General features: G+C 45.3%; 1 protein-coding gene across 2 annotated transcripts in view; it reads right to left on the reverse strand.

The window, feature by feature from the left end:
* The window catches only part of LOC110504230 (alpha-(1,6)-fucosyltransferase), a 149,876-nt gene that overhangs the window by 75,625 nt on the left and 49,487 nt on the right, over positions 1-24,764 (reverse strand). For both annotated transcript variants that reach the window (XM_036962384.1, XM_036962383.1), the window contains exon 2: positions 12,074-12,128. The gene's annotated coding sequence lies outside the window, so the exon portion shown is untranslated. The remainder of the gene's footprint in view (positions 1-12,073; positions 12,129-24,764) is intronic.

The raw sequence follows: 24,764 nt of genomic DNA on the forward strand, positions 1-24,764 counted from the left end.
TAAATTAAAACCCTGGAATGAGTATGTGTGTCCAAACTTTTGACTGGTACTGTACGTGGTGGTCTTCTTTCAGTTCTACAAAAACAAAATAACCTACATTTAAGTAAACACTACAGTAATACGGTATACAAGATAAACATGTAACAAGTAGTATAGCTCCCAACTTCATACAGTAATAAATGAAACATTTACTTCGTTTTTTCCTTACAGTACGTATTGGAATCTACAGTCTTTCCTGTGCTTCATGTTGTTCTACTGTCAAGTAGTAAAAGTAGTAGAGCGGTCCAATGTCTGCAGCACATACCTATTCTCATTTTGGAAGGTCCGGATGATGGATGCTACGGTGAAGCGGCTCAGATTGGGCAGCACTCTCTTCCCAGCCTCTCAAGGCCAAACCATGGCTCAGATTGGGCAGCACTCTCTGTCCAGCCTCTCTCAAGGTCAAACCATGGCTCAGATTGGGCAGCACTCTCTGTCCAGCCTCTCTCAAGGCCAAACCATGGCTCAGATTGGGCAGCACTCTCTGTCCAGCCTCTCTCAAGGTCAAACCATGCTTGACCACATGGTCCACCACAGTCGCCTGAATTTCATCAGAGAGTACTCTTCTTGTTCTTGTTCTACCTCCATCCCCACCTCTACCTCTACCTCTTTCTGCCAAGTAAAATGTCAAAGTATTTACTATACATCAAATTCCTCACATTAAGCAAACCAAATGGCACCATTCTTGTTTTTTTTTAAAATTTATGACAGACATAGGCACACGCCAACACTCAGACATAATTTCCAAACACATTATTTGTGTTTAGTGAGTCCGCCAGATAAGAGTCAGTAGGGATGACATTATGTAATATCGATAGATGTGTGAATTGGATCATATTCCTATCCTGCCTGAGCCTTCGAATTGTAACAAGTACTTTTAGGTGTCAGGGAAAATATATGTGAGTAAAAAGTTTATTATTTTCTTTAGGAATGAAATGGAGTAAAAGTTGTCAAAAATATAAATAGTAAAGATCTCCCAAAAACCGACAAAAGTAGATACTTCAAAGTATTTTTACACCACTGCCCCCCCCCCCCCCCCTCCTTAACATAAAAAGGGAAGTAACAAAAGAGCCACTGACAACCCAAAACTGAACAGGTGGGGTTTTAAATTAGCTACTGAAATGCATCCATGGGGGGCCTACTGAGCACTGGCCAACTCCAGTTGGGTCTTAAAAGATCCCCACCATGGACACCCATTGGATTTGATATCCGACTAACTCAAAGAACCAACTACGGAAAGGGAGTGAAAATAAAAGTGAGGATAACCCAACTAGGGAAAACAGAAAGATAAAGTCCCTGTTCAACATCCTAACACAGACACACTAAACAGAGGTGTTGCTCTTCCACCATCTCTTTTTCCAACCGAAGCACTGGGCCACTTAAATACCTTCTGACTAACGAGGACAACAGGTGCAACTTATCTTGACCAAATAGGAGGATTCCAATCAGTACGCCATAACCAAAGCGAACCAACCTGGAAATTGAAAACAAAATTGAGAGAAAATCCAAAGCCTCTAACACTGGTTTAGAGGTGACTTATTGTGTACATAGGGTTGTATATATTGTTTTGGTGTATATTTATTATCATGTGTCCATTGCTTTTACTATATACTGAAGAATAAAGAGTCTACTCTATAGTCCCTATCGGCAGTCCAGGCGGAGGAGCTAATGCTAACCCTGTGTTCTTCATCTCCCTAGTCCCACACAAGCGCTAAATCAGTATACTAGCCATCCTACAACAGTCCATCCTCTCCCTATTCCCTTGTCCCTACCCACAGCCCAGGCAAGGTGCAGGAACTAACTAACTCTGCAGCTCAGGTGCAGGAACTAACACTGCAGCTCAGGTGCAGGAGCTAACTAACTCTGCAGCTCAGGTGCAGGAACGAACTAACTCTGCAGCTCAGGTGCAGGAACTAACTAACTCTACAGCTCAGGTGCAGGAACTAACTAACTCTGCAATCCAGGAACTAACTAACTCTGCCGCCCAGATGCAGGAACTAACTAACTCTGCAGCCCAGGTGCAGGAACTAACTAACTCTGCAGCCCAGGTGCAGGAACTAACTAACTCTGCAGCCCAGGTGCAGGAACTAACTAACACTGCAGCCCAGGTGCAGGAACTAACTAACTCTATAGCTCAGGTACAGGAACTAACTAAATCTACAGCCCAGGTGCAGGAACTAACTAACTATGTAGCCCAGGTGCAGGAACTAACTAACTCTGCAGCTCAGGTGCGGGAACTAACTAACTCTGCAGCCCAGGTGCAGGAACTAACTAACTCTATAGCTAAGGTGCAGGAACTAACAAACTCTGCAGCCCAGGTGCAGGAACTAACTAACTCTGCAGCCCAGGTGCAGGAACTAACTAACTCTGCAGCCCAGGTGCTTGAGTCCCTCTACCACAGCCAAACCTTCACCTATTCCCTTAATCCCCACACATACGCCCTAGCACCTCGTCCCTACTCTAGCCACGTCCCCTCCCTAGTCTCTATCCTAACCCACAGCCCCATGTGTGCACACACACACACACACACACACACACACACACACACACACACACACACACACACACACACACACACACACACACAAAAAAATAAGGTGGATAGAGCCCTGCCTTACAGACTCATCCTGAGCTAAATAATGTTTGTGTGCAGCTGGTAGGCTATATACAGCAAGCTGTGGGGGGGTTTATATTGATAAACAACTGTCTGAACTCAGCTTGGTCTCTCGCTGGGATATTACAGGTGCTGAAGTACATGGTGATGCTCACTCAGTGTTGTGTTACAGAACATATGGGCGCTATGCTGACAACCACTTACTGCATTTAATCAGTCAGCCATATACGGCATATCATACTGTTTAATTAGTCAGCCAAACATATCATACTGTATAATCAGTCAGCCATACACAACATATCATACTGTTTAATCAGTCAGCAATACACAGCATATCATACTGTTTAATCAGTCAACCATACACAACATATCATACTGGTAGCCAAGGGCATACTATATGGGGATGAATTCTATACAATGAGTCAGACTCAACATGATAGAGATGATGTTGGTGTGAAGACTGTAGACACGTGTTTAGAAAGATGGAGAAATACCATAGAGCTAGTCTTGAAGACACATGATAGAGAACATAGAATGGTACAGATGTAGGATCTTCATTTGAGCCAGTTTGCAACTGCAGGAAATTCTGCAGCAACAGGAAATGTGAATTATTATGTAGATTATAATCAATGGACATGTCTGGTAGGGGTTGATACATTTTATGTTAGGGCAAATCAAGTCTAAAATGTTAAAGTGGAAAATACACACTTTAGAAGCCTTTTCAAACCTAGAATATACTAAAAGTGAGCATTTCCTGCTGTGCAGGAAAATTCTCATTAAAAAAGAGAGATATAGAGCGAGAGAGTGAGAGAGGTAATCCTAACAACAATACGTTTGGCTGACTATCCATGGACATCCAGAAATGTTTACTCAATGCAGTTCTGGTGCTGTGGACGTGGCTTCAATCATCAGTTAGAAGATGAGGCCACTGAGCGCAAACTTGAGAGTTGTGAAAATATTTTGCAACTTCCGGTGCACGTTTACTGTGAACACTGAGGCTGTACCCGCTTTAAGTTAGTTTTAACAGTGGTCAAGTACGCTACTGTGGCTATTTGATCCTAATGTATGTCTATCAGAGTGGCCTACCATAAAAAAAGAGAAAATGTATTCCAGAACATTTTAACAGCTGTTCTATCATTCAGCCTACAGTAGCAGCCAATGTGCGGTGTTCAATGTAGGCCTACATATTTAACTCAGCAAGTCCGTTATAAACAAATTCTTATTTACAACGATGGCCTAGGAACAGTGGGTTAACTGCTTTGTTCAGGGGCAGAACAACAGATTCTTACCCTGTTAGCTTAGGGACTCAATCTAGCAACCTTTCAGTTAGGCTAGCTGCTGCCCCCTGAAAATGTTGTTGTGTTGTTTGATGCCAGAAACCACTTTACTAAATAAAATGTTTCATCATTCCCATACCATTATTACAGAGAATCAGACACTTGGATACTTAGCTTATTCAAGCTTGTCTCAAAATACAACACTGCCCCTTTAAGACAAAAAAAGGCCCTTTACCTGACTCGCTTTCAAAGATAGAAATGCACACGTTTTGTGTTCTTGTAAGAAGGAATCACTCCCCCATTGCAGACTACACGTTATCTATAACTAGGCTAACAACTCACTAACTAGCAAAGGATATGAACAAATGTGTACACGTCGCTACATCTCACTTTGATCTCAAAACAAACGCACCTACTCACAACCATTCATGCTGTAAAAACAGTCCAGTTGAAAGTGAATGGCACAGATCCGTATATGCCATGAGGGTGTGGTATATGGCCAATATACCACTGCTACGGGCTGTTCTTAGGCAGGACCTGGATCCAGCCCTCAGCCGTGGTATATTGGCCATATACCACAAACCCCCGAGGTGCCTTATTGCCATTATAAACTGGTTACCAATGTAATTAGAGCATACCCGTGGTATACAGTGTGATATACCACGGTTGTCAGCCAATCAGCATTCAGGGATCGAACCACCCAGTTTATAATCGCATATAGGCCTACTGCAGCTCTGATTGGTTACGATGCACCGGTCTGTGTAGAGTACAGGCTTAAGTCGTGCCTGTCAATGTAATAGAATCCTACTCCCAGGCATTCTGCTTACAACAAAATCTCATGCATAGTTTTTTGTTTTGGTATGTTGCATTGAAAGTGGCTTGAATATTGCCTTTATTCGATCACAATTCCCACTGTAAAGGGAAACGTTGACATTGTTAACTAATGGGGAAAACTCTAGGAAGTTGCATAAAGTTCAATCTCGTGCTTCTCTGCGCATGTTGATATTTCTTCTGCATGGCAGTCCCAGGGGAGCTGCACGCCCGCGCTCAGCTTAGAGGGAACATTGATGACAACCGACTCACAGCTAGCAGGCGGTCTAATATTCTACAACCTGCTGGCAGGTTTGTCGCATCTGCATTTGTCAGTACGGAAACCCCTCGTGTGTGTGTGTCTGTGTGTGTGTTCAGACTCACTAAACCAGATGCTTTTTCATCTGTGGACTCCCTGTGTTGAGAGACGTTGCCAAGCAACACTGTCCACACCACAATGTTGCTAACATACACATTTCTCAGAGCTACATCTAGAGGATTAAGATCAATAAATAAATACTAGGAATCCTAAACCGAGAGGGCGAGAGAGAGAGAGAAAGAGAGAGAGAGAGAGAAGTATGATAAAAAAAACTTGTCGGTCACAGTGTTTAGAAAACAGTTTCAATTCAGACAGTTCAGTTTCTTAAAACCTCTTAAGGATCTGACCCTTTTTTTCCAGTTTTCGCCTAAAATGACATACCCAAATCTAACTGCCTGTAGCTCAGGACCTGAAGCAAGGATATGCATGTCCTTGATACCATTTGAAATGAAACTCTTTGAAGTTTGTGGTATTCTGAAATTAATGTCGGAGAATATAACACATTAGATCTGGATAAAGATAATACAAAGACATTTTTTTTTTCATCATCTTTGAAACGCAAGAGAAAGGTCACAATGTACTATTCCAGGTTAGGCACAATTACAGATTTTGGCTACTAGATGGCAGTAGTGTATGTGAAAAGTTTTAAACAGATCCAATGAACCATTGCATTTCTGTTCAAAATGTTGTATAAAGTCTGCCCAAATGTGCCTAACTGGTTTATTAATACATTTTCAAGTGCATAACTGTGCACTCTCCTCAAACAATAGCATGGTATTATTTCACTGTAATAGCTACTGTAAATTGCAGTTAGATGAACAAGAATTTAAGATTTCTTCCCATATCAGATATGTCTATGTCCTGGAAAATGTTCTTGTTACTTACAACCTCATGCTAATCACATTAGCCTACGTTAGCTCAACTGTCCCGTGGGGCAGACACTGATCCTGTAGAGGTTAAGATGGGCCTCAGATCAAAGCTGTGAGATTTTCCAACTGAAAAATTCCATGAACTTGTACTGATACGAATGTCCACATACTTCCAGTCAGAAAAGGCTGATTCATTCTATTTCAACCAGAGACAAACTGTTTATCTCATGATGTTCTCTCCAACTGTTTGGACATGATCCTTCGCTTGTTGGCTAGCACATGAGACATGTTCTAATCTACCTCTCTGGTATTGAAAACGCTGTAAACACTTACCGGAATTGTCCGATTGAATAAAGTCTAAACAACTCAGTGACATGTTATCATGTATAAATGTCACTATTTTTTCAAAGTTGATGAAGTATTACAAGAGAGTTAGTACTGCTGAGGGAAAAGACACTACGTGTCGCACGCACGCACGCGCGCGCGCACACACACACACACCACACACACACACACCATCTGCTTTCCTCCAGTAACCTATGTTCAAGAGCCAAGTGTTCTTCACTCTCACCTCTGAGAATCTCACACCCACACACAGACCGTTAATTCCCTACTCTCAGCACCTACACACAGACCGTTAATTCCCTACTCTCAGCACCTACACACAGACCCTTTATTCCCTACTCTCAGCACCCACACACAGACCGTTAATTCCCTACTCTGAGCACCTACACACACAGACCCTTTATTCCCTACTCTCAGCACCTACACACAGACCCTTTATTCCCTAATCTCAGCACCTACACACAGACCCTTTATTCCCTACTCTCAGCACCTACACACAGACCCTTTATTCCCTACTCTCAGCACCTACACACAGACCCTTTATTCCCTACTCTCAGCACCTACACACAGACCCTTTATTCCCTACTCTCAGCACCTACACACAGACCCTTTATTCCCTACTCTCAGCACCTACACACAGACCCTTTATTCCCTACTCTCAGCACCTACACACAGACCGTTAATTCCCTACTCTCAGCACCTACACACAGACCGTTAATTCCCTACTCTCAGCACCTACACACACAGACCCTTTATTCCCTACTCTCAGCACCTACACACAGACCCTTTATTCCCTACTCTCAGCACCTACACACACAGACCCTTTATTCCCTACTCTCAGCACCTACACACACAGACCCTTTATTCCCTAATCTCAGCACCTACACACAGACCCTTTATTCCCTACTCTCAGCACCTACACACAGACCCTTTATTCCCTACTCTCAGCACCTACACACACAGACCCTTTATTCCCTACTCTCAGCACCTACACACACAGACCCTTTATTCCCTAATCTCAGCACCTACACACAGACCCTTTATTCCCTACTCTCAGCACCTACACACAGACCCTTTATTCCCTACTCTCAGCACCTACACACACAGACCGTTAATTCCCTACTCTCAGCACCCACACACAGACCCTTTATTCCCTACTCTCAGCACCTACACACACAGACCCTTTATTCCCTATTCTCAGCACCTACACACATACCCTTTATTCCCTACTCTCAGCACCTACACACACAGACCCTTTATTCCCTAATCTCAGCACCTACACACAGACCCTTTATTCCCTACTCTCAGCACCTACACACAGACCCTTTATTCCCTACTCTCAGCACCTACACACAGACCCTTTATTCCCTACTCTCAGCACCTACACACAGACCGTTAATTCCCTACTCTCAGCACCTACACACAGACCGTTAATTCCCTACTCTCAGCACCTACACACACAGACCCTTTATTCCCTACTCTCAGCACCCACACACAGACCGTTAATTCCCTACTCTCAGCACCTACACACACAGACCCTTTATTTCCTACTCTCAGCACCTACACACAGACCCTTTATTCCCTACTCTCAGCACCTACACACAGACCCTTTATTCCCTACTCTCAGCACCTACACACAGACCCTTTATTCCCTACTCTCAGCACCTACACACAGACCGTTAATTCCCTACTCTCAGCACCTACACACAGACCGTTAATTCCCTACTCTCAGCACCTACACACACAGACCCTTTATTCCCTACTCTCAGCACCTACACACAGACCCTTTATTCCCTACTCTCAGCACCTACACACAGACCCTTTATTCCCTACTCTCAGCACCTACACACAGACCCTTTATTCCCTACTCTCAGCACCTACACACAGACCGTTAATTCCCTACTCTCAGCACCTACACACAGACCGTTAATTCCCTACTCTCAGCACCTACACACACAGACCCTTTATTCCCTACTCTCAGCACCCACACACAGACCGTTAATTCCCTACTCTCAGCACCTACACACACAGACCCTTTATTTCCTACTCTCAGCACCTACACACAGACCCTTTATTCCCTACTCTCAGCACCTACACACAGACCGTTAATTCCCTACTCTCAGCACCTACACACAGACCGTTAATTCCCTACTCTCAGCACCTACACACACAGACCCTTTATTCCCTAATCTCAGCACCTACACACAGACCCTTTATTCCCTACTCTCAGCACCTACACACAGACCCTTTATTCCCTACTCTCAGCACCCACACACAGACCCTTTATTCCCTACTCTCAGCACCTACACACACAGACCCTTTATTCCCTACTCTCAGCACCTACACACAGACCCTTTATTCCCTACTCTCAGCACCCACACACAGACCGTTAATTCCCTACTCTCAGCACCTACACACACAGACCCTTTATTCCCTACTCTCAGCACCTACACACAGACCCTTTATTCCCTACTCTCAGCACCTACACACAGACCGTTAATTCCCTACTCTCAGCTCCTACACACAGACCGTTAATTCCCTACTCTCAGCACCTACACACACAGACCCTTTATTCCCTACTCTCAGCACCTACACACACAGACCCTTTATTCCCTACTCTCAGCACCTACACACAGACCCTTTATTCCCTAATCTCAGCACCTACACACAGACCGTTAATTCCCTACTCTCAGCACCTACACACAGACTCTTTATTCCCTACTCTCAGCACCTACACACAGACCCTTTATTCCCTACTCTCAGCACCTACACACACAGACCCTTTATTCCCTACTCTCAGCACCTACACACAGACCCTTTATTCCCTACTCTCAGCACCTACACACACAGACCCTTTATTCCCTACTCTCAGCACCTACACACAGACCGTTAATTCCCTACTCTCAGCACCTACACACAGACCGTTAATTCCCTACTCTCAGCACCTACACACAGACCCTTTATTCCCTACTCTCAGCACCTACACACAGACCCTTTATTCCCTACTCTCAGCACCTACACACACAGACCCTTTATTCCCTACTCTCAGCACCTACACACACAGACCGTTAATTCCCTAATCTCAGCACCTACACACAGACCCTTTATTCCCTACTCTCAGCACCTACACACAGACCCTTTATTCCCTACTCTCAGCACCTACACACACAGACCGTTAATTCCCTACTCTCAGCACCTACACACAGACCCTTTATTTCCTACTCTCAGCACCTACACACACATACCCTTTATTCCCTACTCTCAGCACCTACACACAGACCCTTTATTCCCTACTCTCAGCACCTACACACACAGACCCTTTATTCCCTACTCTCAGCACCTACACACAGACCCTTTATTCCCTACTCTCAGCACCTACACACATACCCTTTATTCCCTACTCTCAGCACCTACACACACAGACCCTTTATTCCCTAATCTCAGCACCTACACACAGACCCTTTATTCCCTACTCTCAGCACCTACACACACAGACCCTTTATTCCCTAATCTCAGCACCTACACACACAGACCCTTTATTCCCTACTCTCAGCACCTACACACAGACCCTTTATTCCCTACTCTCAGCACCTACACACAGACCCTTTATTCCCTACTCTCAGCACCTACACACACAGACCCTTTATTCCCTAATCTCAGCACCTACACACAGACCCTTTATTCCCTAATCTCAGCACCTACACACACAGACCATTTATTCCCTAATCTCAGCACCTACACACACATTTTTTTTTTTGTGGCTGATTGTACAAACTTTGTCATTCAATATGTGGTTCAATAATTTGTGTAATGTGACACAGAACGCCCTGTAATTTGTGTAAAGGTTATGTCGTAATAATGTCCTACCCTCTCCCCCCAAACGTCCTACTAATGTACTGGGTCTGAATAATCCCTCCTAACCCTGGGTGACTTTGGATAGAGGACAGGGACAAGCTTGAGGACGGAGATGGCAACTGTATCTCAACACATGATGTTGTAGTAATGATGTGTGTACAGGGTCGGTGTGTGTGTGTTGCTATAATGGTGTGTCTATGGGGACGGGGATGGGCGTGAGTGTTGTTATAATGGTGTGTCTATGGGGACGGGGATGGTGTGTGTTGTTATAATGGTGTGTCTATGGGGACGGGGATGGGCATGAGTGTTGATATAATGGTGTGTCTATGGGGATGGGGATGGGCGTGAGTGTTGATATAATGGTGTGTCTATGGGGACGGGGATGGGCATGAGTGTTGATATAATGGTGTGTCTATGGGGACGGGGATGGGCATGAGTGTTGATATAATGGTGTGTCTATGGGGATGGGGATGGGAGTGAGTGTTGATATAATGGTGTGTCTATGGGGACGGGGATGGGCGTGAGTGTTGATATAATGGTGTGTCTATGGGGATGGGCATGAGTGTTGATATAATGGTGTGTCTATGGGGACGGGGATGGGCGTGAGTGTTGATATAATGGTGTGTCTATGGGGACGGGGATGGGCATGAGTGTTGATATAATGGTGTGTCTATGGGGACGGGGATGGGCATGAGTGTTGATATAATGGTGTGTCTATGGGGACGGGGATGGGCGTGAGTGTTGATATAATGGTGTGTCTATGGGGATGGGCATGAGTGTTGATATAATGGTGTGTCTATGGGGACGGGGATGGGCGTGAGTGTTGATATAATGGTGTGTCTATGGGGATGGGGATGGGCGTGAGTGTTGATATAATGGTGTGTCTATGGGGATGGGCGTCATTCTCCAGTTGGCTCAGTGAAAGATGAGCTGCATTTAGGCTGCTGTCTGTTTCTCTTTCTAAACCATTCTGCTTGACTTGGTACAATAGTCTGTTTCTGTGTCTGACTGGCTAGGAGTGATGTTGTCTGTCTGTCTGTCTGTCTGTCTGCCTGCCTGTCCGCCCGCCCGCCCGCCCGCCCGCCCGCCCGCCCGCCCGCCCGCCTGCTTGCTTGCTTGCTTGTGGTCACAGCAATGCTCATTAGTGAGGGGACTACCTAAACTAGAGTAATACTGGTCAGGACAGGACAACACAGCAGTGACAGCAAAGGCGTGTTCTGCCCAGCCCGGCTACATTCAGTTCAGTTCACCCCAGTTTATCTCAGTTCCGCCCATCCAAGCCTGCTCAATACACAAATGTCACATAGCCAGTAAAATTGTATAAACTACTGTGCAGCTGAGTTCTACAGCCCAATAAGAAAACCCAGATTTTACATGGTCACAAGCACACACAGGAAGCTAATAAACAACCATAAAGTGGCCTCCCGGGTGGCGCAGTGGTCTAAGGCTGTGCCACCAGAGACTCTGGGTTCGAGCCCGGGAGGTCCATGGGGCGACGCACAATTGGCACAAGTCCCGCGACTCCTGTGGCGGGCCAGGCGCAGTGCACGCTGACCAGGTTGCTAGGTGTATGGTGTTTCCTCCGACACATTGGTGCTTCCAGGTTGGATGCGTGCTGTGTTAAGAAGCAGTGCGGCTTGGTTGGGTTGTGTTTCAGAGGATGCATGGCTCACGACCTTCGTCTCTCCCGAGCCCGTACGGGCACTAGGTTGGTGGCACCTTAATTGGGGAGGATGGGCTTGTGGAGTGGAATGTTATCAAATACACCCAACACATAGTTTGATGCCATTCCATTCAATCAGTTCCAGCCATTATCATGACCGTCCTCCCCACAGAAGCCTCCACTGGCCCAAATTATGATCTGTCCTTTACCTTCTTATCAAACATCTGTCTTAGTCCAACCATCCCATACCCTGAAAGTATCCTCCAACCTAAAGGTGCTTACCTTTTTTAGAAGCCTCACAGAATCCTCACTTGGGAATCCAGAGAACAACTTCTTCCTGTAAAAAAAAAAGATTAGGAAAGAAAATGATATTACCCACCATGATTTAGTCAGCGAGAACAAAGCTTTAAGACTTGAGTCATTTGTCATTTCCTTCAAGGTTATTTATCAAGCCAGGAGAGTGAGTGTGTGCGTGTGTGTGCGTACGTACGTGTGTGTGCGTGTTAGGTAGGGCTGTGGTGGTCATGAAATTTTGTCGGTCAGTGATTGTCATGCAAATAACTGCTGGTCTCATGGTAATTGACCATTCATTAACGAAAACATGTTTGGCATCTTCCACGCACAGCCTACGAGCCCCGATGCAGACCTTTGGAACATCTACATTTAAAAAACCCAGAATAAATCCATTTAATATAACCTATAACCATCACAATAAATCCATTTAATATAACCTATAACCATCACAATAAATCCATTTAATATAACCTATAACCATCACAATAAATCCATTTAATATAACCTATAACCATCACAATAAATCCATTTAATATAACCTATAACCATCACAATAAATCCATTTAATATAACCTATAACCATCACAATAAATCCATTTAATATAACCTATAACCATCACAATAAATCCATTTAATATAACCTATAACCATCACAATAAATCCATGTAATATAACCTATAACCATCACAATAAATCCATTTAATATAACCTATAACCATCACAATAAATCCATTTAATATAACCTATAACCATCACAATAAATCCATTTAATATAACCTATAACCATCACAATAAATCAATTTAATATAACCTATAACCATCACAATAAATCCATTTAATATAACCTATAACCATCACAATAAATCAATTTAATATAACCTATAACCATCACAATAAATCCATTTAATATAACCTATAACCATCACAATAAATCCATTTAATATAATCTATAACCATCACAATAAATCCATTTAATATAACCTATAACCATCACAATAAATCCATTTAATATAACCTATAACCATCACAATAAATCCATTTAATATAACCTATAACCATCACAATAAATCCATTTAATATAACCTATAACCATCACAATAAATCCATTTAATATAACCTATAACCATCACAATAAATCCATTTAATATAACCTATAACCATCACAGTAAATCCATTTTTAATTTTAGACAGGTCTAAAGAAACAGGATATGAAGAAAATGTAGCTTATGTCAGAAGAACAGAAAAGTATACTCTGAGTTGTCCTTATGTTAGGTCCTGATGTGGCTATGCCATATGGCTGTGGGCTACACTAGTTCATTTAGCAGATGAGATTTGCTCATAATTCCGGTGGCATTATTTGTATATTATTTTATATTAAGAAGAACACAATTGAACAAAGCTGAATAAAATGAAAATGATATTTTCTACAAATGATTTTCCGAGGTTGCGCACGTGCTTCTATTCTATACAGAGCGTGACATAAACAAATCTATATATATTTTATATTATAGATTCTTCAAAGTAGCCACCCTTTGCGTGCATGTGTGTGTGTATTCAGCTTCAGACCCTCCCTGGCTGCACATCCATCCCATAATCCATGGTGACGGCTTAGAGCAGTGACACCCACACTCTCCTGCTGCCGTGGCGACAGGGCCAGGCCCAGGATGGATGGAAGCATCAGATGTAATTGGAGCCCATTAAGCAAGACTCGATCCCCAATGAATGATGCACACACACACACACACACACACACACACACACGCTTAAACGCACACACGCACATACACGTATGCAAGCGTGCACACACAAGCGTGCACACACGCATGTATGAAGAAACACACACACAGGCCCACAAGCACACACCCTCACACTCACAAAGGCCCACCCACACAATCACGGGCAGGCAAACAACGAATGCAAAACACACACACACACAGTTTGAGCAACCAAGGAATGCCGCAGCAGGCTGCTCTGAAATGACCTTGGCTGGTGGATCTAGTCGCAGAGATTCATTTCAACTTCCATTATCAGGAAAATGGTTCTAAGTTTACATTTAAGGCTTCCTATCCGAACCACACCACTCTAAATGACTTTGCCGATCAATAATTGCACATTTTCTTTCCAATATGGCTTTGAAAAACATGCAAGCTTCCAAAAACAAATTGCGCTCACAATCTTCTGCGATCACAACTCTAATTTCCCCCAGAGCAGCGAGCGCTACCGTATAATTCCGTGCCTTACCTAGAAAAACAAAGTAATTTATAATGCAGGCTCATTGAGGTCCAAGGGAATTGGGTTAGGGAGTTGAGACACACAAACACACACACACCCCAAGCACAACAATACAAATTGAGAGGTGAAGGAGAGAGACCAGAGATGTGTCTTTGTTTATTAAAAGAGCCTCATATGGAACAAATAAACACAACACACCTCGGCAGCAGCTGGCTCGGCAGCAGCTGGCTCAGCAGCGCTGGTTTCAATACTTCAACAGAGAGCTTTAGCTGGAAGGGAGGCAGTAGAAATGTAGCTTTCTCAGAAATCAATCCTAATTATCCTGGCTTCTGAAACCATAACGTGTAACAGGCAACCAATCCGACCTCAGGATAGAAAACAGATCACAGGAGGCTGTTAAGGGGAGGACGGCTCATAATAATGGAATGGAGCAAATGGAATGATATCAAACACCTGGAAACCATGGAAACCATGAGTCTGATGTATTTGATACCATTCCACTGATTCCGCTCCATTACCACAAGCCTGTTGTTGGTACCTAAGGTGAGACCAACCTCCTGTGAAATAGATAGATAACCAAATCGACCTGTGGACTTCCCTGAGAAATGCAACAATCAACGCATCGCTTAAATGTACATTCAGGGTAATGAATTGGTTTCATCACTACCTCTAGATTAGAGGCAGGTATCTCAATTGAAAGTGTTTTTTAGTCGAGGAAAAGGTTTACAGCTGTAGGATCTTAATTTGGTCAGTTTAGTTGCTGAGAAATATCCATTCATTATAATACACACAATAATTCACATTTCCTGTTGCTGCAGGATTATTGTCCTGCTGTAGCAAACTGGCTCAAATTAAGATCCTACATCTGTAGTCTGAATTTTGGAAATCCGTCCTTGACGTATAGCAGCATAGACTGGCTTCTCCACTAAGGGATCCCTAGTGTTTTCCCCCAGCCTCTCTATATCCATGTATTTCTACAGGCCAACGTTCAGAGACATGCTGCCAGGTCTACCACTCACTAGTCCTCCTGTAGCCACAGTAGACCATTCTATTAGCTCACTAATCCACATCAAAGAAACTAAGCCTTTCAATGTGTGTGTGTGTGTGTGTGTGTGTGTGTGTGTGTGTGTGTGTACGATAGCTGTGGGCTATTCATTAATTATCCTACAGTTAGGCTATACTGAGGTTACGACTGTTTGCGTTATTACTCTCCTGTACAGTATGGTACTGAATAAATCAAATAACCTAGTTGAACATTGATTGGTTGTGTTGTATTGCAGTCAATAAAGGGCGTATGCTTACCAAGCTACTGTTGTGTGTGAGGCACGTGGGATTACTTCCTGTATAGTGTGATTCACCAGCCAACAACGCTGTCATCAAACAATGTGGTACTACTTTAATATTTGAGAAAGTCAAGAAAAGCAGAAAGGAAATCCAAGTCATACTGGAATCAGAACATTGCGATAAATCCTCAGTAACTCTGAGGGAGGGGCCTGGGGGGATTGCCTCTACTTGCATTGGTCATCAGTGACAGGAAATGAGGCCAAAGGTGAGGACATGGATCAGGTGACCCAGCTCCAGAGGCACAGCTGGGATGGCCTTTCTGACAGTGACTGCAGCTGGGGACTGGCACCTCATCTAACTCAGTGTGTGTGTATGTGTGTATGTGTGTATGTGTGTGTGTGTGTGTGTGTGTGTGTGTGTGTGTGTGTGTGTGTGTGTGTGTGTGTGTGTGTGTGTGTGTGTGTGTGTGTAATGTATGGGCCAAGTCTCATACATGCAGTGTATTCTATTCTCAGAGCTCAGGACTGTGCTGGTTATGCTGCTCTCTCTAACACACAAACACGTCCGCACACCCACCCCTCTCCTCTCTTTGGAGAGACAGGCACAGATGGGTGTTTCTGGATGGATGATCCTCCTGGAGGGGTCAAAAGCTGCAGGGAGGGAAATGTTGGCAGGGCTGGCGGTGTGTGTGTGTGTGTTTGTTTGTTTGTTTGTGTGCCACCTCACCTCTGCTCTCCCCCACCTCTTCTCTGCCTCCTCTCTCCCCCCCACCTCACCTCTGCCTCCTCTCTCCCCTACCTCTTCTCTGCCTCCCCCCCCAACCTCTTCTCTGCATACTCTCTCTCCCCCACCTCTTCTCTGCCTCCTCTCTCTCCCCCAACCTCTTCTCTTCCTCCTCTCTCTCCCCAACCTCACCTCTGCCTCCTCTCTCTCCAAAACCTCTTCTCTGCCTCCTCTCTCTTCCCAACCTCACCTCTCTCTCCCCAACTTCACCTCTGCCTCCTCTCTCTCCAAAACCTCTTCTCTGCCTCCTCTCTCTCCCCAAACTCTTCTCTGCCTCCTCTCTCTCCCCCACCTCTTCTCTGCCTCCTCTCTCTCCCCAACCTCACCTCTGCCTCCTCTCTCTTCCCAACCTCACCTCTGCCTCCTCTCTCTCCCCAACCTCACCTCTCTCTCCCCCACCTCTTCTCTGCCTCCTCTCTCTCCCCCAAACTCTTCTCTTCCTCCTCTCTCTCCCCAACCTCTTCTCTGCCTCCTCTCTCTTCCCAACCTCTTCTCTTCCTCCTCTCTCTCCCCCACCTCTTCTCTGCCTCCCCTCTCTCCCCAACCTCACCTCTGCCTCCTCTCTCTTCCCAACCTCACCTCTGCCTCCTCTCTCTCCCCAACCTCACCTCTCTCCCCCACCTCTTCTCTGCCTCCTCTCTCTCCCCCAACCTCTTCTCTTCCTCCTCTCTCTCCCCAACCTCAACTCTCTCTCCCCCACCTCTTCTCTGCCTCCTCTCTCTCCCCAACCTCACCTCTCTCCCCCACCTCTTCTCTGCCTCCTCTCTCTCCCCCAACCTCTTCTCTTCCTCCTCTCTCTCCCCAACCTCACCTCTCTCTCCCCCACCTCTTCTCTTCCTCCTCTCTCCCCAACCTCACCTCTCTCCCCCACCTCTTCTCTGCCTCCTCTCTCTCCCCCAACCTATTCTCTTCCTCCTCTCTCTCCCCAACCTCCTCTCTGCCTCCTCTCTCTTCCCAACCTCTTCTCTTCCTCCTCTCTCTCCCCAACCTCTTCTCTGCTGCCTCTCTCTCCCCAACCTCACCTCTCTCCCCCACCTCTTCTCTGCCTCCTCTCTCTCCCCAACCTCACCTCTCTCCCCCACCTCTTCTCTGCCTCCTCTCTCTCCCCCAACCTCTTCTCTTCCTCCTCTCTCTCCCCAACCTCACCTCTCTCTCCCCCACCTCTTCTCTTCCTCCTCTCTCCCCAACCTCACCTCTCTCCCCCACCTCTTCTCTGCCTCCTCTCTCTCCCCCAACCTATTCTCTTCCTCCTCTCTCTCCCCAACCTCCTCTCTGCCTCCTCTCTCTTCCCAACCTCTTCTCTTCCTCCTCTCTCTCCCCAACCTCTTCTCTGCTGCCTCTCTCTCCCCAACCTCACCTCTCTCCCCCACCTCTTCTCTGCCTCCTCTCTCTCCCCCAACCTCTTCTCTTCCTCCTCTCTCTCCCCAACCTCACCTCTCTCTCCCCCACCTCTTCTCTTCCTCCTCTCTCCCCAACCTCACCTCTCTCCCCCACCTCTTCTCTGCCTCCTCTCTCTCCCCCAACCTATTCTCTTCCTCCTCTCTCTCCCCAACCTCCTCTCTGCCTCCTCTCTCTTCCCAACCTCTTCTCTTCCTCCTCTCTCTCCCCAACCTCTTCTCTGCTGCCTCTCTCTCCCCAACCTCACCTCTCTCCCCCACCTCTTCTCTGCCTCCTCTCTCTCCCCCAACCTCTTCTCTTCCTCCTCTCTCTCCCCAACCTCACCTCTCTCTCCCCCACCTCTTCTCTGCCTCCTCTCTCTTCCCAACCTCTTCTCTTCCTCCTCTCTCTCCCAACCTCTTCTCTGCCTCCTCTCTCTCCCCAACCTCACCTCTCTCTCCCCCACCTCTTCTCTGCCTCCTCTCTCTCCCCCAACCTCTTCTCTTCCTCCTCTCTCTCCCCAACCTCTTCTCTGCCTCCTCTCTCTCCCCCACCTCTTCTCTTCCTCCTCTCTCTCCCCAACCTCTTCTCAGCTTCCTCTCTCTCTCCCCAACCTCTTCTCTGCCTCCTCACTCTCCCCAACCTCTTCTCTGCCCCCTCTCTCTCCCCCACCTCCTCTCTCTCCCCAACCTCTTCTCTGCCTCTTCACTCTCCCCCACCTCTTCTCTGCCTCCTCTCTCTCCCCCACCTGTTCTCTGCCTCCTCTCTCTCCCCCATCTGTTCTCTGCCTCCTCTCTCTCCCCATCTGTTCTCTGCCTCCTCTCTCTCCCCCATCTGTTCTCTGCCTCCTCTCTCTCCCCCACCTGTTCTCTGCCTCCTCTCTCTCCCCCCAACCTCTTCTCTGCCTCCTCACTCTCCCCAACCTCACCTCTCTCCCCCACCTCTTTTCTGCCTCCTCTCTCTCCCCCACCTCACCTATGCCTCCTCTCTCTCCCCCACCCCACCTCACCTCTCTCTCCCCCACCTCCTCTCTCTCTCCCCACCTCCTCTCTCTCTCCCCACCTCCTCTCTCTCTCCCCACCTCCTCTCTCTCTCCACCTCCTCTCTCTCTCCACCACATCTTCTCTGCCTCCTCTCTCCCCCACCTCACCTCTGCCTCCTCTCTCTCCCCGACCTCACCTTTGCTCTCCACCACCTCTTCTCTGCCTCCTCTCTCCTCTCTCGGCTGTATCACAACTGGCCGGGATTGGGAGTCCCATAGGGCGGCGCACATTTGGCCCAGCGTCGTCCGGGTCAATGTAGGCCGTCATTGTAAACAAGAATATGTTCTTAACTGACTTGCCTAGTTAAATAAAGGTTAAATAAAAATTAAAAGGATAGAGAAAGAGAGGGTTGGATAGAGGGAGGAGGGGGAGGATAGAGGGAGAGGATAGAGAAAGAGAGTGAGGATAGAGGGAGGAGGGGGAGGATAGAGGGAGAGGATAGAAGGAGAGAGGGAGAGAGGGAGGATAGAGGGAGAGGATAGAGAATGAGAGTGAGGATAGAGGTAGGAGAGGGAGGATAGAGGGAGAGAGGAAGGATAGAGGGAGAGGATAGAGCAGGCCTGGGCAAAAAGCAGGCCTGGGTTGTCTTAGCTCTCCTGATCAACACCTGTGATTGCTTTATGCCTCTCTCTAATGTCACTATGCCTTGTCTACTGCTGTCGTGGCTAGTTTTTATTGCTTTATTTCACTGTAGAGCCCTCAGTCCCGCTCAAAATGCATTAGATAGCTCTTTTGTCCCACTCCACACACATGCAGAAACCTCACCTATTATGCCTTGAATCTATTTTACCACGGCCAGAAATCTGCTCCTTTTATTCTCCGTCCCCAACGCACTGGACGACCAGTTCTTATAGGCTTTAGCTGTACCCTTATCCTCCTCCTCCTCCGCTGTTCCTCTGGTGATGTAGAGGTTAACCCAGGCCCTGTAGCCTCCAGTTCCACTCTTATTTCCCAGGCACTATCATTTGTTGACTTCTGTAACCGTAAAAGCTTTGGTTTCATGCATGTTAACATTAGAAGCCTCCTCCCTAAGTTTGTTTTTTTCACTGCTTTAGCACACTCTGCCAACCCTGATGTCCTAGCCGTGTCTGAATCCTGGCTTAGGAAGGCCACCAAAAATTCTGAAATTTCTATCCCCAACTATAACATTTTCCGCCAAGATAGAACTGCCAAAATGGGTGGAGTTGCAATCTACTGCAGAGATAGCATGCAGAGTTCTGTCTTACTATCCAGGTCTGTGCCCAAACAGTTCGAGCTTCTACTTTTAAGAATCCACCTTTCCAGAAATAAGTCTCTCACTGTTGCCGCTTGTTACAGACCCCCCTCAGCCCCCAGCTGCGCCCTGGACACCATATGTGAATTAATTGCCCCCCATTTATCTTCAGAGTTTGTACTGCTCAGTGACCTAAACTGGGATATGCTTAACACCTCGGTCGTCCTACAATCTAAGATACATGCCCTCAATCTCACCCAAATTATCATGGAACCTACCAGGTACAACCCCAAATACGTAAACTCAGGCACCCTCATAGATATCATCCTGACCATTTTATTTATTTATCCATTATTTTACCAGGTAAGTTGACTGAGAACACGTTCTCATTTGCAGCAACGACCTGGGGAATAGTTACAGAGGAAAGGAGGGGGATGAATGAGCCAATTGTAAACTGGGGATTATTAGGTGACCGTGATAGTACGAGGGCCAGATTGGGAATTTAGCCAGGACACCGGGGTTTAGTGCCATGGGATCTTTATATATATTTATATTTATATATCTTTGCTGCAAAATTGCCATAATGACCTCAGAAAGTCAGGACACCGTTTAACGTCCCATCCGTAAGACGGCACCCTACACAGGGCAGTGTCCTGGGGCATTGGGATATTTTTTTAGACCAGAGGAAAGAGTGCCTCCTACTGGCCCTCCAACACCACTTCCAGCAGCATCTGGTCTCCCATCCAGGAACTGACCAGGACCAACCCTGCTTGGCTTCAGAAAAAAGCCAGCAGTGGTATGTAGGGTGGTATGCTGCTGGCAATAACACAATAATAATAATAACACAATTATACACCTCTGCTGTCTTCAACCAGGATCTCAGCAATCACTGCCTCATTGCCTGCATCCGTAATGGGTCCGCGGTCAAACGACCACCCCTCATCACAGTCAAAAGCTCCCTAAAACACTTCAGCGAGCAGGCCTTTCTAATCGACCTGGCCCGGGTATCCTGGAAAGATATTGACCTCATCCCGTCAATAGAGGATGCCTGGTTATTCTTTAAAAGTGCTTTCCTCACCATCTTAAATAAGCATGCTCCATTCAAAAAATGTAGAACCAGGAACAGATATAGCCCGTGGTTCACCCCAGATCTGACTGCCCTTGACCAGCACAAAAACATCCTGTGGCGTACTGCATTAGCATCGAATAGCCCCCACGACATGCAACTTTTCAGGGAAGTTAGGAACCAATATACAAAGGCAGTAAGGAAAGCAAAATATAGCTTTTTCAAACAGAAATTTGCATCCTGTAGCACAAAATCCAAAGAGTTGTTGGACACTGTAAAGTCCATGGAGAATAAGAGCACCTCCTCCCAGCTGCCCACTGCACTGAGGCTAGAAAACAGTCACCACCGATAAATATACTATAATCGAGCATTTTTCTAAGGATGGACATGCTTTCCTCCTGGCTACCCCTATTCCGGTCAACAACTCTTCACCCCCCACAGCAACTTGCCCAAGCCTCTCCCATCTCCCCTTCACCCAAATCCAGATAGCTGATGTTCTGAAAAAGCTGCCAAATCTGGACCCCTACAAATCACCTGGGCTAGACAATCTGGACCCTTCTAAAATGATCTGCCTCAATTGTTGCAACCCCTATTACTAGCCTGTTCAACATCTCATATCATCTGAGATCCCTAAAGATTGGAAAGCTACTGCTGCGGTCATCCCCATCTTCAAAGGGGGAGACACTCTAGACCTGTAAACTGTTACAGACCTATATCTAACCTACCCTGCCTTTTTAATGTCTTCAAAAGCCAAGTTAACAAACAGATCACCGACCATTTCGAATCACCCTCGTACTTTCTCCGCTATGCAATCTGGTTTCCGAGCTGGTCATGGGTGCACCTCAGCCACCCTCAAGGTCCTAAACGATATCATAATCACCATAGATAAAAGACAGTACTGTGCAGACGTCTTCATCGACCTGGCCAAGGCTTTTGACTCTGTCAATCACCGCATTCTTATCGGCAGACTCAACAGCCTTGGTTTCCCAAATGACTGCCTCACCTGGTTCACCAACTACTTCTCAGACAGAGTTCAGTGTGTCAAATCGGCGGGCCTGTTGTCCGGACCTCTGGCAGTCTCTATGGGGGTGCCACAGGGTTCAATTCCGACTCTTTTCTCTGTTTACATGAATGATGTTGCTCTTGCGGCTGGTGATTCTCTGATCCACCTCTACGCAGACGACACCATTCTGTATACATCTGGCCCGTCTTTGGACACTGTGTTAATTAACTAACCTCCAGACAAGCTTCAATGCCATACAACTCTCCTTCCATGGTCTCCAACTGCTCTTAAATGCAAGTAAAACTAAATGCATGCTCTTCAACCGATCGCTGCCCGCACCTGCCTGCCCGCCTAGCATCACTAATCTGGACAGTTCTGACTTAGAATATGTGGACAACTACACATACCTAAGTGTCTGGTTAGATTGTAAACTCTCCGGTATATATCTTTGCTGCAAATGTGCCATACGTCCATGCATATATATTTTACCGAAATTACACAAACCTAAAACACAACAAGGCAACTATCAAGGCAGACCAGTGGTTGCAGGAATAGGCTCAATGCTAGAGCCTTTGTTGAACTTTGTAGACTCTTTTACTAAAACTCATGTGCAATCATTGCCATCATATGTAAAAGACTCTACAGACAGGGGGTGGGGGGGGGGGGGGGGGGGGCTTGCAGCACTAGTACACTATTTGGGGGACAGAGATACTAATGAATATCCACCAATAAACTTCATTCTAGAATTGGCTGAATATGTTTTGACGTACAACTATTTCAGGTTTGATGATGAATACTACCTACAAACGAATGGAACATCGATGGGCTCTACATTCGCTCCGAGTTATGCTAACCTTTATATGGGTCTTTTTGAAGAACATTTTGTTAATAATGTAAACGAGAATCAATTTTTGAATAAAGTCCTGAAGTGGTATCGATATATTGACGACATTTTTTGTATATGGGAAGGAACTGAAGAAGAATTGCCAGATTTTATGGCACTACTGAATGACACTGACCCTAATCTCAAATTCACTATTGAACGTGACACTCAACGTGTTCACTATCTTGATATGTGGATTGAGAAATCAAATGGAACCCTACAGAAAAGAAACGGACAGAAATACTATATTACAGAGTGACAGCTTCCACACTGAGCCATTAAAAAAAGAGGACTTCCAAGAAGCCAGTTTTTCAGACTGCGCCGTATAAACCACTCCACAGAGGATTATCTAGAAACAGCAGTGGAGATGAGCATTAGGTTTCTAAGAAGAGGCTATTCGTCACAATGTGTGGATGAAGCTCATAATTTGGCATTGGAAAAAACATGAGATGAACTGCTACAAAAAAGACCCACTAAAGCCAAAGAACACTCTGTAATGTTCACAACTACATATACTAAAGCTAAAGAACACTCTGTAATGTTCACAACTACATATACTAAAGAACACTCTGTAATGTTCACAACTACATATACTAAAGAACACTCTGTAATGTTCACAACTACATATACTAAAGCTAAAGAACACTCTGTAATGTTCACAACTACATATACTAAAGCTAAAGAACACTCTGTAATGTTCACAACTACATTTACTAAAGCTAAAGAACACTCTGTAATGTTCACAACTACATATACTAAAGCTAAAGAACACTCTGTAATGTTCACAACTACCTATACTAAAGAACACTCTGTAATGTTCACAACTACATATACTAAAGAACACTCTGTAATGTTCACAACTACATATACTAAAGAACACTCTGTAATGTTCACAACTACATATACTAAAGAACACTCTGTAATGTTCACAACTACATATACTAAAGAACACTCTGTAATGTTCACAACTACATATACTAAAGCTAAAGAACACTCTGTAATGTTCACAACTACATATACTAAAGAACACTCTGTAATGTTCACAACTACATATACTAAAGAACACTCTGTAATGTTCACAACTACATATACTAAAGAACACTCTGTAATGTTCACAACTACATATACTAAAGCTAAAGAACACTCTGTAATGTTCACAACTACATATACTAAAAAACACTCCGTAATGTTCACAACTACATATACTAAAGAACACTCTGTAATGTCCACAACTACATATACTAAAGAACACTCTGTAATGTTCACAACTACCTATACTAAAGAACACTGTAATGTTCACAACTACATATACTAAAGCTAAAGAACACTCTGTAATGTTCACAACTACATATACTTTGAATTCGCGAAAAGTGGGAGGTGTGGTCAAGAAACACTGGCATATTTTATCATCGGATCCAGCTCTGCCGGCTGAATTTAAATATCCACCACGTATTGTGTATAAGAGAGGTCGCAATTTACGCGATAAATTGGTTCATGCCAACTGCCAGCCACAAAATAAAATTAGCCAAGCTCTTTTACGCCCTCTACCAAATGGTAGCTATAAATGCAGAGGATGCGCACAGTGTAACAACATGATGTAGTGTGAATATTTCTGCCACCCACACACAGGAAAACGGTTCCAAATAAATGACATTATTATATGTTCCACCACCCATGTTATTTACATTATTAAATGTCCATGTGGGCTCTGTTATGTCGGTAAAACCACCTGCTCTCTCAAACAGAGAATTAGTGAACATAAAAGTTAAATCAGGAGAAACGACAGGGATTATCC

Source organism: Oncorhynchus mykiss, chromosome 25, assembly GCF_013265735.2.
Source record: "Oncorhynchus mykiss isolate Arlee chromosome 25, USDA_OmykA_1.1, whole genome shotgun sequence".
NCBI lineage: Eukaryota > Metazoa > Chordata > Actinopteri > Salmoniformes > Salmonidae > Oncorhynchus > Oncorhynchus mykiss.